Source organism: Macrobrachium nipponense, chromosome 8 (assembly GCF_015104395.2).
Source record: "Macrobrachium nipponense isolate FS-2020 chromosome 8, ASM1510439v2, whole genome shotgun sequence".
Lineage (NCBI taxonomy): Eukaryota > Metazoa > Arthropoda > Malacostraca > Decapoda > Palaemonidae > Macrobrachium > Macrobrachium nipponense.
Window position 1 is genome coordinate 115,634,045 of NC_087203.1, and position 15,000 is coordinate 115,649,044.

A 15,000-nucleotide genomic window follows, 5' to 3' on the forward strand; every position below is an offset into this window, starting at 1 on the left:
GAGGTAAAAGTTAAGTATGGGAAGGATGAGGAGGTAGAAGTTAAGTGTGGGGAGAGGAGGAGGAGGTGAGAAGAAGGTTAAGTGTGGGGAGGGGGGGGAGGAGGAGGTAGTAGAAGTTAAGTGTGGGTTGAAGATGAGGAGGTAAAAGTTCAGTGTGGGGGGTTGGAGGAGGAGTAGAAGTTTAAGTGTGGGGAGGAGAGGAGGTAAAAGTAAGTATGGGAAGGATGAGGAGTAGAAGTTAAGTGGTGGGGGAGGAGGAGGAGTAGAAGTTTAAGTGTGGGAGGAGGGGAGGAGGTAGAAGTTAAGTGTGGGATGATGAGGAGGTAAAGTTAAAGTGTGGGAAGGATGAGGAGGTAGAAGTTAAGTGTGAGGAGGAGTAAAGGCTAAGTGTGGATGGAAGGGTAAGAGGAGGAGGAGGAGGTAAAACTTAAGTGTGGGAAGGGGAGGGAGGGAGGAGGAGGAGGTAGAAGTTAAGTGTGGAGGGAAGAGGAGGAGAAAGGAGGAGGTAGAAGTCAAGTGTGGGAAGGAGGAGGAGGTAAAAGTTAAAAGTAAGTGGGGGGGGGGGGGGTGTTGGAGGAGGAGGGGAGACAGAAAGACCAGGACGCCCCAGTCCACTACACGATTAACTTGCACCGGTTGGGAGATCCTCGCATTTCACGATGCCTGCTGCGCCCTAAGTGCAGAATCTATTTTCGCCGCCCATGCCGAAACGACCGTTTCCGCCATAGGAGGAGGAGGAGGAGGAGGATGGAGGTGGGCGGGGGCGGGGGAGGGCAGCGGGCGGGAGGGAGCACTTATCCCTAGTGTGTCTCCACCGTAACGTAAAAGCGAACGGTTATATTCACAATATCAGTTCAAAGATGCCCGAAGTCGCCCAAGAATTAGCCCTTCCTCCGGCAGCGCCTTCTGTCGGAAATGAGCGGAAACTGCAGGTTGTAATTCCCCCGTTATGGTTGCTAATGTCCCTTCCTTCCCCCCGCCGTGAGGGGGGCGGGGGGCTCCGCTCCCCTCCGGTGTTTCCCATTTACACTTTATCCACGGGGAAACTCAAGTCTGCGGACAACGTGACAAGCATTTGGGAATCGATGGGTGTGAGAGAGAGAGAGAGAGAGAGAGGGTGGGTGGGGTAGGGGGGAGGGTGGTGAAGGGGGGAGGGGTGTTGTTCAGCTGACGGTATCTGGAGTTAGGTTCGTCTTCTACTTTTAGGAATTGAGACAAGTCAGACGTTCCGCGGGAAACTGAAATTCTGAAAATAATTTAGTTATTTAACAAAAATATTCTACCCTTTATCAATAACATTAACGGTTACTTGAAACGTGATTATTTACAACAAAGGAAACTATGTTAAATTAAAACACATAATAACAGAGCAAATATAAAATAGCTTACTGTTTAATATATTATTGGTTTTAATGTTACTCTGATCCACTTTTCAAGACTTGCCATTTATCAAATTCATAACTGAAACTATAGTTTAACAATCTGTAAATTGGAAGAAGCGACAGTTAAAAAAAGGAGAGAGAGAGAGAGAGAGAGAGAGAGAGAGAGAGAGAGAGAGATGAATAAAAATCTTTCCTGTGTCTTTATTTAACCATTTGTCTATTTTCACCTACGAATTGTGAAGAAAATATCAAAATCAAATCTAAGAGAAAATTTTAAGTAAAACCTGCAAAACATTTATTAGTTTAATTCCTTTATTAACCACTAACTACACAGAATGGAAATACTTTTATAAATTTCACTGAGAATATTTAACGTGATGGAGCATATTCCCTTCAGCTGAGGGAATTCACAAAGTGGCAACTCAGAATAACGACGAGAACGCTGTTGTTCAGCAAGGCGGGGAGCTTGTGCCGTCTCTGAAAGTACAGACTGCTGACCTAAGCAAAATACCTAATATAATCTAACAGTGGAAGAACAGCTGGCTGGAAGTACGTGGCAATAATATAGCTTGACGTCTTATCCATAGATTCCATGTCCTGTGGAAACGAATGCCTGGAGCTGAAGGTATTATCCAATAAAATTACTGTTAAAAATGGACACAATACTCTGTGATCTGTCCCACAACTATGTTGATGCAAGTAACAACATCATCCTGTATTCTGGGACGGAAACTATTGCAACATGAGTTGCAATATCACCGTACTTTACTGCCACAACACACACACACCCACACACACTTACACACACATATATATATATATATATATATATATATATATATATATATATATATATATATATACAATACATACATATATAGTATATATATATATATATATATATATATATATATATATATATATATATATATATATATATATATATATTATATGAGAGAAAAGAGAGAGAGTAGAGATGAGAGAGAGACACGAGGCTTACTTTCTGCCCACAAAAAAAAGTCACTACCACTCTAACAAGAAATGATTTATTGCAAAAAACATCAAGACGCGTCTTCTTCATTGAATTATTTCCCGAAGACTTTCCGCATTATAAACCTAACACCTCCGATATCCATTTCTTCCTCGCGGAGCCGAACAAAATCTTAAGAATGGTTTTTTTTATTTTTTTTATTTTTTTTTTTTTTTTTTTAGAAATTCGAAATCCAGTCAAATCGAAGCTCGAAATAGTAGAAGGGGAAAATGTAATTCACCAAACACGTCATATTTATTATTATTATTATTACTATTATTTTTGTAGACACCGGCCAGCCATTATCTGTCACTGCAGACTGACTTCGAAAGCTGAGAGAGAGAGAGAGAGAGAGAGAGAGAGAGAGAGAGAGAGAGAGAATTCTCCTGGATCCCTCTCTCTCTCTCTCTCTCTCTATTTTACGTCATTCATTCATCGATTATTTGCTGATTTATTCATTATCTGTTCCTCTCTCTTCGTCAATTCATTACCTCCGTATATAATATGTCTCTTCATTTATACATTATCTACTTATCTCTTCGTTTATTCACCATCTATCTCACTCTCCATTTATACATTATCTATCTCTCTCGTTCATTATTTATTTCGCTCTTCATTTATTCATAATCCACTTCTTTCCATTTATTCATTACCTATCTCTCTCGTTCATTATCTTTCTCTTTCCATTTATTCATCATTACCTCTCTCTCTCTCTCTCTCTCTCTCTCTCTCTCTCCGCTTTTTAAACACACGTGACTGATTCTCCGCCAACGGACCCAACACCCAAAAACCACACCGAAGCACGAAATTCAAAAAATAAGATAAAATAAATAAAATATATAAATAAATAAATAAATAAATAAATAAATAAATAAAAATAAAATGAATAAATAAAAATCCTTCAGACAAATTCGTCACTCCATCGAAGGACATCCCCTCACATCCTTCGGATGGAGGGAGATAAACCTTAGGATACATAGGATGCCGAGGGAAAGGGAAATTTATGATCCTAGTCTGGACATCCTCTCTCTCTCTCTCTCTCTCTCTCTCTCTCTCTCTCTCTCTCTCTCTCACTTCCTTTCTTTTTAAATATTGTTCTTGAACTGAGATTAAAATACGAGGGGAGTGAAAAGGATTCCCGATGCGTAAGACGATATTCCCAGCTGGATTTATTCACCGGGGGGTGGGGAGGAGGAGGAAGGGAGGAGGAGGTGGAGGAGGTAAGGTAGGAGGAGATATGAGCGAGAGAGAGAGATGAGGGAATAGAATCGAGAAGATGGACGAAAAGAAAAACGAGGAGAGATAGAGGAGAGAGAGAGAGAGAGAGAGAGAGGCGCTGAGGAACATCGAAAATATGGAAAAAAAAAGAGAGACGAGAATAGCATAATAAATATGACGAAGAGAGAGAGAGAGAGAGAGAGAGAGAGAGTTTTATAAAAGGGGGCATGCTGTGCCCTGGGAAACATATAGAGCAAGAGGGAGAGATTTAGATGAAAAGTTCCTTCTCCCTCCCATACCCCCTACCCGCCCCCACCCCCACCCCCCAGGGGAGCGAACGAAAGAGTTGGCACCGCTTGTAATCCCGGGGTTACAAGTGGCATTAAATCTCCCCCGGGGAATAATTGACGCCAAACAAAGCGATATATCACTTCCATCACGTAATAAACTACCTCCCAATAAATCCCGTCTTCGAGGAAAAATTTAAGAAAACAGAGTCGCAAAAAACGCTGAAATATTTGATGAAGGTTTGAGGCTGCTGTGCTCCCTCATGCGTAGCCAGGAGGGGGACGAGGGGGGGGGGGGGGGGAAGAGAGAATGAGGGGGATGGGGGAGGGGGGAGGCGGGGAGGGGGTAGTCTTTGACGGATGAAAAAGAAAGAAAGGGGTGGGAGACTGAGTTTTCAAGGTGAGATACGGCAGAGTTTTGTTCCAATATCTTTCGACATAAATCAGAATGGATCGCTCTTTCTTACGATTGTGACCAACGTCTCTCTCTCTCTCTCTCTCTCTCTCTCTCTCTCTCTCTCTCTCTCTCTCTTTTCGAACCAATTTCGAGTCGTCCTTCAAAAACGTTCCGCAGTTTCCAACAGTTCCGCCGAGTGGCCGCGCCGTCCAAAAAAATCAACCGACGAATCATGAATGTAAATTGTCAGAAAAAAAAAAAAAAAAAAAAAAAAAAAAAAGACAAACAAACAAATAAAACCAACAAATAAAAATAAAAACAATAAAAATAAACAAATAAATAAAAACAAAACATAACCATTCATCCAACGAGCCAATAAACCAATTACAATAAACAAACAAAAAATATAAAAAAAAATATAAAAAATATCAAAGACTCGAGTGTTACGTCCAACTCCAGATTGGCCCTTGGGAAGTAAGACATCCTTATCCTCCTCCTCATCCTTATCCTCCCGAGGGAGGAGCCAGGGAGGAATAGGATGACCCCAGAGGTATCCCCCCCCCCCCCCCCCCCCCACATCAGGTTCCTTCCGGTTCCCCAAGCTTTGGTGGGTGGCAGGCCTTAGGAATGGCCTTACTTTATCGTCAGGAAACAATAACTTTCCCTTCCAATAGCGGCCATTCATCGTCGTTCCCGGCGGCGTCCATAGACGAGCTGTAAAAGACGAATAATACAAATTTTATCGGGTGTTCGGGGACCGTGATGGTTGGCCCCGTTCGTCACTCAAAAAGGGGGCAGAGGGGGCGTCGTCCCCGTCCACGGAGGATATAGGCTCGTTCTGTGTGTGAGAGAGAGAGAGAGAGAGAGAGAGAGAGAGAGAGAGAAGGTTAGTGAATGGGGTATATCATGCAACAAAATCAAATAAAAAAGCCACATAAATAAAGAATCATTTTCCGTTGAGAGAGAGAGAGAGAGAGAGAGTGTTGGGGAGATGGGTTTATACCATGCAACAAAAAACAAACAAGCAAAATCGCCCAATAAATGCAGATTTATTTTCATATTTACAGAGAGAGAGAGAGAGAGAGAGAGAGAGAAATTTTCGCCTCCGTTCACAAATCGCCATCGAGGTGATTCACGTAGGCTTCCGTAAACACTGCGAATTTCTCTCTCTCTCTCTCTCTCTCTCTCTCTCTCTCTCTCTCTCTCTCTCTTTCCTTTTCACGGCAACAGACTATGGTCGGGCGTTCACGCCCCTCAGCACAGCTTGACACCGAAAACGAGATGTATTTTTGAGACTTTGTAAAAGAAAGTTTGGATAAAACTAGATAATAATTATTTCTGGTATGGAAATAAAATACATTGGCGCAAAAAACCCATTCTTAGCAGTCCGACGCAGTTTAAAAAACGTACACTCTTCTCTCTCTCTCTCTCTCTCTCTCTCTCTCTCTATGCATATATATACTATATATTATAATATATATATATATATATATCTATATATATTATATATATATATATTAACGTATATGTATGTAATGTATATATATATATATATATATATATATATATATTTTCATATATATATATATTATATACACACACACACACACGCGCGCACGAACTCAAATAACACCGCCGCCAAGATCAACAACACAGAAACGGTAGCAACAACGAATGACAACAGCAGCCAGGGGGTCGCTGCTACTCTACTAAAACAGGCCCGAATCCCCAGTTCTTCCTCAGACTGACGTCCCCCGGACAGTAATCCGAAACAGAGATGGCTCGTTATATTTCCTGGACATGAAAAGGTACAGGAAAGATAAGGCAGTCTCTCCCGTCCGAAGGGGGCGGAGCTGGGGACAGGCCCTGGAAATACATGAATTATTTTTGCGTGGTTGGGGGTGGGTTGGGGGAGGGGGGTGGAGGAGGGTGACGAACCTCTTCAGAGAGAGAGAGAGAGAGAGTGGGTGGGGAGTGGGCAGTATTCCATACCCGATAAAATACACTCGAAGAATTAAAAATGATTATTCTTGTTATTTTTTTTTATCGAGGGAGAAAGTGTATTCCATGTGCCCCAATAAATATATTCTGAGAGAGAGAGAGAGTAGTAGGCAGTATTCCATGCCCCATAAAATGCACTCAAAGAATTACAAATTATTATTCTTATTATTTTTTTTCGAGAGAGAAAGGGTATTCCATGTGCCACAATAAATATATTCTAATTAAGATCGAGAGGAGAGAGAGATCGAGAGAGAGAGAGAAATCGAGATCGAGAGAGAGAGAGAGAGAGAGAGAGAGAGAGAGAGAGAGAGAGAGAGAGAGAGAGAGAGAGAGAGAGTAGGAAAACATGAAAATATAAAAATGTTGTAGTTTTACAAATGTTCAAAATGAATGGTGGAATTCGGGAATCTTGAAATGTATAGAGAGAGAGAGAGAGAGAGTCAGTATTTCGTACCTCAATTATTACAGTCTGATATAAGCAGAAGTCTTTTTTTTTTTTTTTTTGAAAGGGGAGAGGGGGGTGGGTGGAAGGGCAGTATTCCATGCCCCAATATATACAGCCTAGGAATTACAGATTTTTTTTTGAGAGAGAGAGAAGCGGTTTATTCCATACCCCAAAAACAAACACGCAAAAATATCTAATAAAAGCAAAACCCTTATTTTACGATTTTATATTTTTCTTATTTTTTATTTTATTTTATTCATGTTTTTTTTCTTTTTTTGGAGGACAAAATCCTTTTCACGATTCCTTCCTTTGGGAGTTCCCCCTTTTGGTCACCGCCGCCGACGACAGCTACCACCACTATCCTTCCAGCCTCACCCCGCCCCCGCCGCCTCCCCCACCCCATCCTTCCTTCCAGCCATCCTTCCAGGCCGTCAAAAAAGCGTTCCAGATAACGGGGGTGGCATCAGAGGGCGCTCGAATAGAGGCTGGCATATTTTATGGCGACAGGTTCTTTCACCCATGGTTGGCTTTACCAAGTTACCACGACTGTCCGCCACACCCGTTTCCGGAGGGGAGGGGGAGGGGGAGGGGAGGGGAGGGGAGGGGAAGGGGAAGGGGGGCTTCCTGGTCGGCAATGGAGCGAAAGCTTAGGAAATTCTAAGGGGGTGGGGGAGGAGAGGAGGGGAATCTTCCTGCTGTTCCTACTTCGGCTTCTGTTCCAGCGATGGACGGCGAGGGGTGGGAATCTTGGAATTCGGGAATCTTGTAAATCCCAGAGAGAGAGAGAGAGAGAGAGAGAGAGAGAGAGAGTAGGAAAGCATAATAAATATAAAAATTTTGTAGTTTTACAAACGTACAAAATAAATGGTAGAATTCGGGAATCTCGGAATTCAGAGACAGAGAGAGAGAGAGAGAGAGAGAGGGAGAGAGAGAGTAGGGAAACCCGATAAATATAAAAATTTGTTACTTCTACAAAAGTGCAAAATGAAGGGATATTTTTGAAGTTATTCTTACTTCCATCTGGAAAGAGAGAGGAGAGAGAGAGAGAGAGAGAGAGAGAGAGAGAGAGAGAGAGATTTAAACAGTGGCTAACGAAATACCTTTCAGGACAGTTCATAATATTACAGAATTCCTTTATGTAACATTTACACTCACTCGTGAAAACCCAAAATAAATGTATAAAAAAAAAGGTTACTCCCACAGAAAAAAATAAAAAAAAGACACCTGTCCTGGGAAACAAAACAAAGAAAAACTCTTGACATAAAAAAATACACACACATATATATACAGCAGCAGCAGCAGCACTACATTCTTTGAGTGAGGAGCTGAGCAAAGCTTGCCCACGGTGGGAGATTTACATAAATTCTCCCACACTTCGGACACTTGACAACGGGGACAACTGCCTTTGCAAACGTATAGCCCGAGGAGGGGGATGGGGAGGGGGAAAGAAATGGGAGTGGGGAGGAAGGGAATGGGGAGAGAGTGGGGAGGAGGGGAGGGGGATGGGAGGGAGGGAGAGTAGGAGGAGGAGGAGGAGGGAGGAAAGGGAGGAAAGAGGAAGGGGGTGGGGAAGGGGGAGGAGGGGAGGGGAGGAGGAGAGTGGAGGGAGAATGGGAGGAAAGAGAGGGAGGGGGGAGAGATGACGGGGATGGGGGAGAAGAATTAGGGGGAGGTGGGATAAGGAAGGATGGGGAGGGGAAGGGGGAAGGTAGGGGGATAGAAATGAGGGGAGGGAAGGTTAAAAAGAGAAGAGGGGGATGGGATGGAAGAGAAAAGGTGGGGGGGTGGTAGAGGAAGAAGGGGAATAGGGAAATCAAATCAAATCAAGAAGAGGGGAAGAAGGGGAGATGGGGAAAGGTAGGGAAGAAAGGTCCTCCTCGTCGTTCCTTCCCCCTCGGGCGATATCCTAGACGCCCTGGGGGCTCCTGGTGTGCAAAACCGAAAGGATAAGGAAAATGCATAAATGGCAAATGGGATCCTTCGGCGTGAGATGGCCCAGGTCGACTTCCAGTCCCCGAGGAGTACTGTAAACAGTTTCGTTTTGATGCAGAAACCGAAGGCGCATTGCGTGGAATTCTCAATATTATTTCTGCCAGGATTTACTATGAATTCGTAAAAACCATTTGTTTTAAAAGTACCTTCTCTGTTTGGTTTATAACAGCCTTCATACACACATACATAAATACATACATACTACATACATACATACATACATATATACACATATACATACATACATACATACATACCATAACATAACATACATACATACATACATACATACCATTGCTTGGAATTCTTAATATTATTTCTGCTGGGATTTGCTATGAATTCGTAAAAACCATTTGTTTTAAAAGTACTTTCTACATTTGTTTTCAAAAAGCCTTCATACACATACATACATACATGCATACATATATACATACATACATACATATTATTGTTTGGAATTCTCAATATTATTTCTGTCAGAATTTGCTATGAATTCGTAAAAACCATTTGTTTTAAAAGTACCTTCTCTGTTTGGTTTATAACAGTCTTCATACACACATACATACATACATACATACATACTATTGCGTAGAATTCTCAATATTATTTCTGCCAGGATTTGCTATGAATTCATTTGTTTTAAAGGTACCTTCTACATTTGCTTTCAAAAAGCCTTCATACACATACATACATACCATTGCTTGGAATTCTCAATATTATTTCTGCCGGGATTTGCTATGAATTCTTAAAAACCATCTGTTTTAAAAGTACCTTCTCCGTGTGGTTTAAAACAGCCTTCATACTCAAACATATACATACATACATACATACATACATACATACATACATACTATTGCTTGGAATTCTCAACATTATTTCTGCCAGGATTTACTATGAATTCTTAAAAACCATTTGTTTTAAAAGTACCCTCTCGGTGTGGTTTAAAATAGCCTTCATATTCAAACATATACATACATACATACATACGTATGCTTAAAATCACCGCGTCAAGAGATATCGACGTAACATACATACATACATACATGCATACATATACACACACATATATATATATATATATATATATATATATATATATATATATATATATATTATATATATATATATATATATACATGTATGCATGCATATACACATGCATTTATGAATGGATACACTGAACGCATGCAAAATAACCAAATATGTTTTGCGAAGCTGATGATCGATCAGAAGACTATATATAAAAATCGAAACATGGTGGTGGTGATGGTGTTGGAGATCATGTTGGAGGAAGGTGACGATGGTGTTGGAGGAGGTTGGTTGGAGGAGGAGGAGGAGGAGGAGGAGGAGGAGAGAATACACAATAAAATGACCAAGATTCCATATCCAGTTCGAAACATGTCAAGGGGTAGGAAAGGGAGTTCTGGTGGTGGTACTGGTGTTGGAGATCATGTTGGAGGAATGTAGTGGTGGGGAAAGGGTTGAGGGTGGGATAGAGACGAAGAAAAGGGGGGAAGGAAGGGGGCCAACGTCAAAGGCACGTGGACGCCCCCAACAAAAGAGGACAAAAACATTTTCGACAGTGACCTTCCAACCTAAAAGAAAATGCCACGACTCACGGCGCGCGAGCGCGTCCATTTCGACGAACACGTGCGCTTTAACTTTTAGAATAGCGGTGCCAGGTCCTGGGCAATACGATAATTATTTATTTCATTATCATTTTGTGCGTTGAATGACTAAAGATCTCTTCTCTTAGAGTCAATCAGTAGGCTTATTCCCTGCGAAGGACTGTCGGAGGATTGCAATCGAGATAGTCTGGTAAGGATTGATTCCACTTCGAAGGACAGTCGAAGAATTGCCTTCTAAGGACCGTCGGAGGATTGCAATTGAGATAGTCTGGACAGGATTGATTCCCCTCTGAAGGACCATCGAAGGCTGCAGTTTATATACTCCAGTGAGGTCGATTTAATCGGCTAAATTCAAATACTAAGGAATATTAACTGCAACAATAACTCCAATAAAGAAATTGAAGATATTTTGAGTTAGTTTAGCTCTGAAAAATAAACTCAAAGTCTTATTTCTGTCATAAGAATGTCTAAACTTACAAATAAAACTTACGAATTATCCTGTGCAATATCTTTTTGCTAAAAGCCTCTTCCGAAATAAGATAATCACATATAATACCAAACTGAAAACGAGAGAAGTATGCTATTTAATTTGGCAACGTGTAGGATTATATATATATATATATATATATATTACTATATATATATATACTATAATACACACACACACACACACACAAACACACACACACACACACACACACACACATATATATATATATATATATATATATATATATATATATATATATAGTATATATATATATAATATATATATATGCAAATAGCTATAGATATAAATCTACAAAAACGCTCTGAACTAGAATCTTATATTCACAATCATTGAAGTCATGCATAGGCGTACGAACTGACGAATCCGCGTCCTCCCGCTCTCTCGCGCGCTCTCATGCCACCAATATAGTCGCCCAGATTCCACCAAGACAACCCCATCAGTGTGAAATGTGCCTCAAGAAACAAAGACAATGCATCAAAGATGAAGACAATATCAAAATAAAGGCAAAAAAAAAAGGGAAAAGAAAAATAGTGAAACTATTCTCTTTTATTTTTGCATTTTTCTGCTTTTTTTTTTTGTTTCTTATTTTTTTTCCCAGGCTGCAACATTTCCCGTTGCAGGAGTGGACCACGAAAAGGTTTCCGTTGCAAGGCTCCTGTTTTAACATTTCCTGTTGCATATTCATCGGGGGGTAGGGTGCAGATGGCCGCCAAACCGTGTTGCCACCTCTCTCTCTCTCTCTCTCTCTCTCTCTCTCTCTCTCTCTCTCTCTCTCTCTCTCTCTGTGTTTTCAGGGGGCGGATATGTATCATAGCGTCAGTCACTCACTATTTTTGTCTTTCGTGAGGCGAGAATACATCAGAATATTTCTCTCTCTCTCTCTCTCTCTCTCTCTCTCTCTCTCTCTCTCTCTCTCTCTCTCTCTCCTTTCAGGGGCGAAAATACATTCAAAACATTCTCTCTCACTCTCATTCTCTCTCTGTGTGTCTCTTCAGACAAATTTCTCTCTCTCTCTCTCTCTCTCTCTCTCTCTCTCTCTCTCTCTCTCTCTCTCTCCAGAAGCGAAAATTTATCTAAATAAATCTCTCTCTTTCTGTCTTTCCCGAGACAAAAAAAAAAAACAAATACATCAGAACGAGTCTCTCTCTCTCTCTCTCTCCTCTCTCTCTCTCTCCCTTTTATCTACATTGCAAAAGAGCCGAATGATAATCCCATAATACACATTCACGAGAAGATTAAAAATAAAATTCCGCTGACGACGCCAAAAGATAATAATCAGTTGCCGGATAGGATTTTAAAATTTATTTTTGTTTTTTAATTTTTACCCCAAATTCTGTCTGCAGGTACAGAGAGAGAGAGAGAGAGAGAGAGAGAGAGAGAGAGAGAGAGAGAGAGGATCCCATTTTTGCTATTTTCTCTTTTTTTTTATTTGCTTTCACAGGGTGTCAGTTGCTAGCCCCCGGGTAACTAATGGATTTCTTTTTGTCTCATGCTACAGGATTTTTTTTTTTTTATTTGGGGGGGGAGGGGTGGTATGGGTGGGGTGTGAGGGGTGCGGGGTGGGGGAGGATAGGCGTAAACTGTTTTTCGGATTTAATTAAACATACACGTGACGATAGGACGGTTCATCATTCATCTGTGGAGTTTGTGTATATTTTATATGTTTCTATGTATGTGTGTATAATAAATAAATAAATAAATAAATAAATAAACTAAATAAATAAATATAATATATATATATATATATATATATATATATATATATCCTTATATATATATATATATATATATATATATATATAGATCTAATATATATATATATATATATATATGTATATCCAAATTTAGCATGTATATGCAATCAAATGTTAAAAGGTTGGGGCAAATACTGGCATATAAGACTATTTATATTTAGTAAAGAATATTATATATATATATATATATATATATATATATATATATTATAAATACCTATATATATATATATATATAATTTGAAATTTTATTACATTACATTTATATTATATGTTACATTGCAGGTTATTCTTTACATTCACGTGGATAAAATAATAATATATTATAATATATATATATTATATATATAAATATATATATTATTATATGTATTATATAATATTAATTATATATATATATTATATATATATAATATATATATATATATATATGTTGTTTACAATTTAATCATGTATCAGGTAAACGTATTTCCTGTATAAAACAAAAAGCGTAAAATTTAAATGAATGAAAAACACGAAACTTTACTTTTCTATCAAACAATTACTAAAACAAAAAAAAAACAAATATAACTAAATTCACTGTATACGCAATTTACATAGAAAACAGCAGGGACACAGAATTCGCAGTTAATAAAAATTACTCCTTTGAAAATAAATGATTTCCATTTGAATACGCAATCAAAAGAGGCAAAGATTAATAATAAATATAAAAACCCTCACAACCCCTCAAAACCTCAGCTTATAACCCCCAAAGGCTCACTGAAATTCGTAAATGATCTACCCACTGTAATAATTAAGCAGACTAAATTGGCCACCTCTGTCGGTCAGGATATCTCAGGACTCGGATGTGAGGGAGTCAGTCTATCTCTCTCTCTCTCTTCTCTCTCTCTCTCTCTCTCTCTCTCTCTCTCTCTCTCTCTCTCTCTCTCTCTCTCTCTCTCTCTCTCTTAACTTTGTAGAAGTAATGGGCGACCGCTTAGCCACCGGATGCTCCCTTGTCTACTGAGAAGAGACAACACTTCCTACAGGGATAAGGAGTTGGACGGGTGTCCGCAACAAAAGAGGAATTTGTCAAATATTAATATTCATAAAAAATAACAATTCTAGACTTGAATGGTTTACGAAATTACAATCAGACGAGGAAGATGAGTATTTAAGAAGGAATTTATCAAATATTAATTTTCATAAGAAAAATTCTAGACTTGAATGAATTACATAATTACAATCAGACGAGGGAGATGGGAATTTAAGAAGGAATTTGTCAAATATTTAAATTCATAAGAAAAATTCTAGACTTGAACAAAATTACACTCAGACAAGGAAGATGGGTATTTACGAAGGAATTTATTAAAATATTAATATTCATAAGAAAAATTCTAGACTTGAAGGGATTACAAAATTGCAATCAGACGAGGAAGATGGGAATTTAAGAAGGAATTTATCAAGTATTATTATTCATAAAAAATAACAATTCTAGACTTGAATGGATTACAAAATTCCAATCAGACGAGGAAGATAGGTACTTGAAATGCTTATGAAAAATTAATATTCATACAAGAAACAAGGCGTGATCCAACCTACAGCTATCTCGTGGAACGTGCTAAAACCTACGGTCAAATAGCGCGTTGTTTCGCCAACGAAAATTAAAATAAATACGCTAAATTTTATTATAAATAATTGTTCTGTTCTTTTTATCATGCACGTTATTTTTTTTTACATTTTCATTCCAATAAATAAATCATAAATATCCTATCCTGAAATTCCTATATCTTTAACTCAACACGAAACACCTTTTTCAGACCTTTTTAGGCTTTTCCATAGGGGTTCCTAACCCCCCAACAAGAACAACAGCAATAACAACAACAAATTAGAGTTATTATAAGAAAGAGATTTAAAATAACTTAAATATGTAGTAAAACAGTATTTAGGTGAAATTAAATATTCATATTTTTAAAAATAAGAAAAAGTCTCGATTTGAATGGATTACAAACTACCAATGAGAATTATAATAAAGAAGTGATTGGAAACAACGTAAATATGTTGTAAAATAACCTAGTATTTACGTAAGAGTAACATTAAATATTTATATTCAACTACTAATAAAAAGAAAAAAATCTAGATTTGAATGGATTACAAAATGTCAGTGAGAATTATAATAAAGAAGTGATTGAAAATAACATAAATATGTAGTATAAAATATGATTTAGGTAACAGTAACCTTCCAGGTAAAGAGGCAAAACAGTCATTTTTGTATCTTTTACATAATTTCGTTCAGGGGGAAATCACATCGCCTTGCGGTACCCCGCAATCAACAGCAAATGGAAGTATATCAAGGGTGGGGATATTATTCAGGAA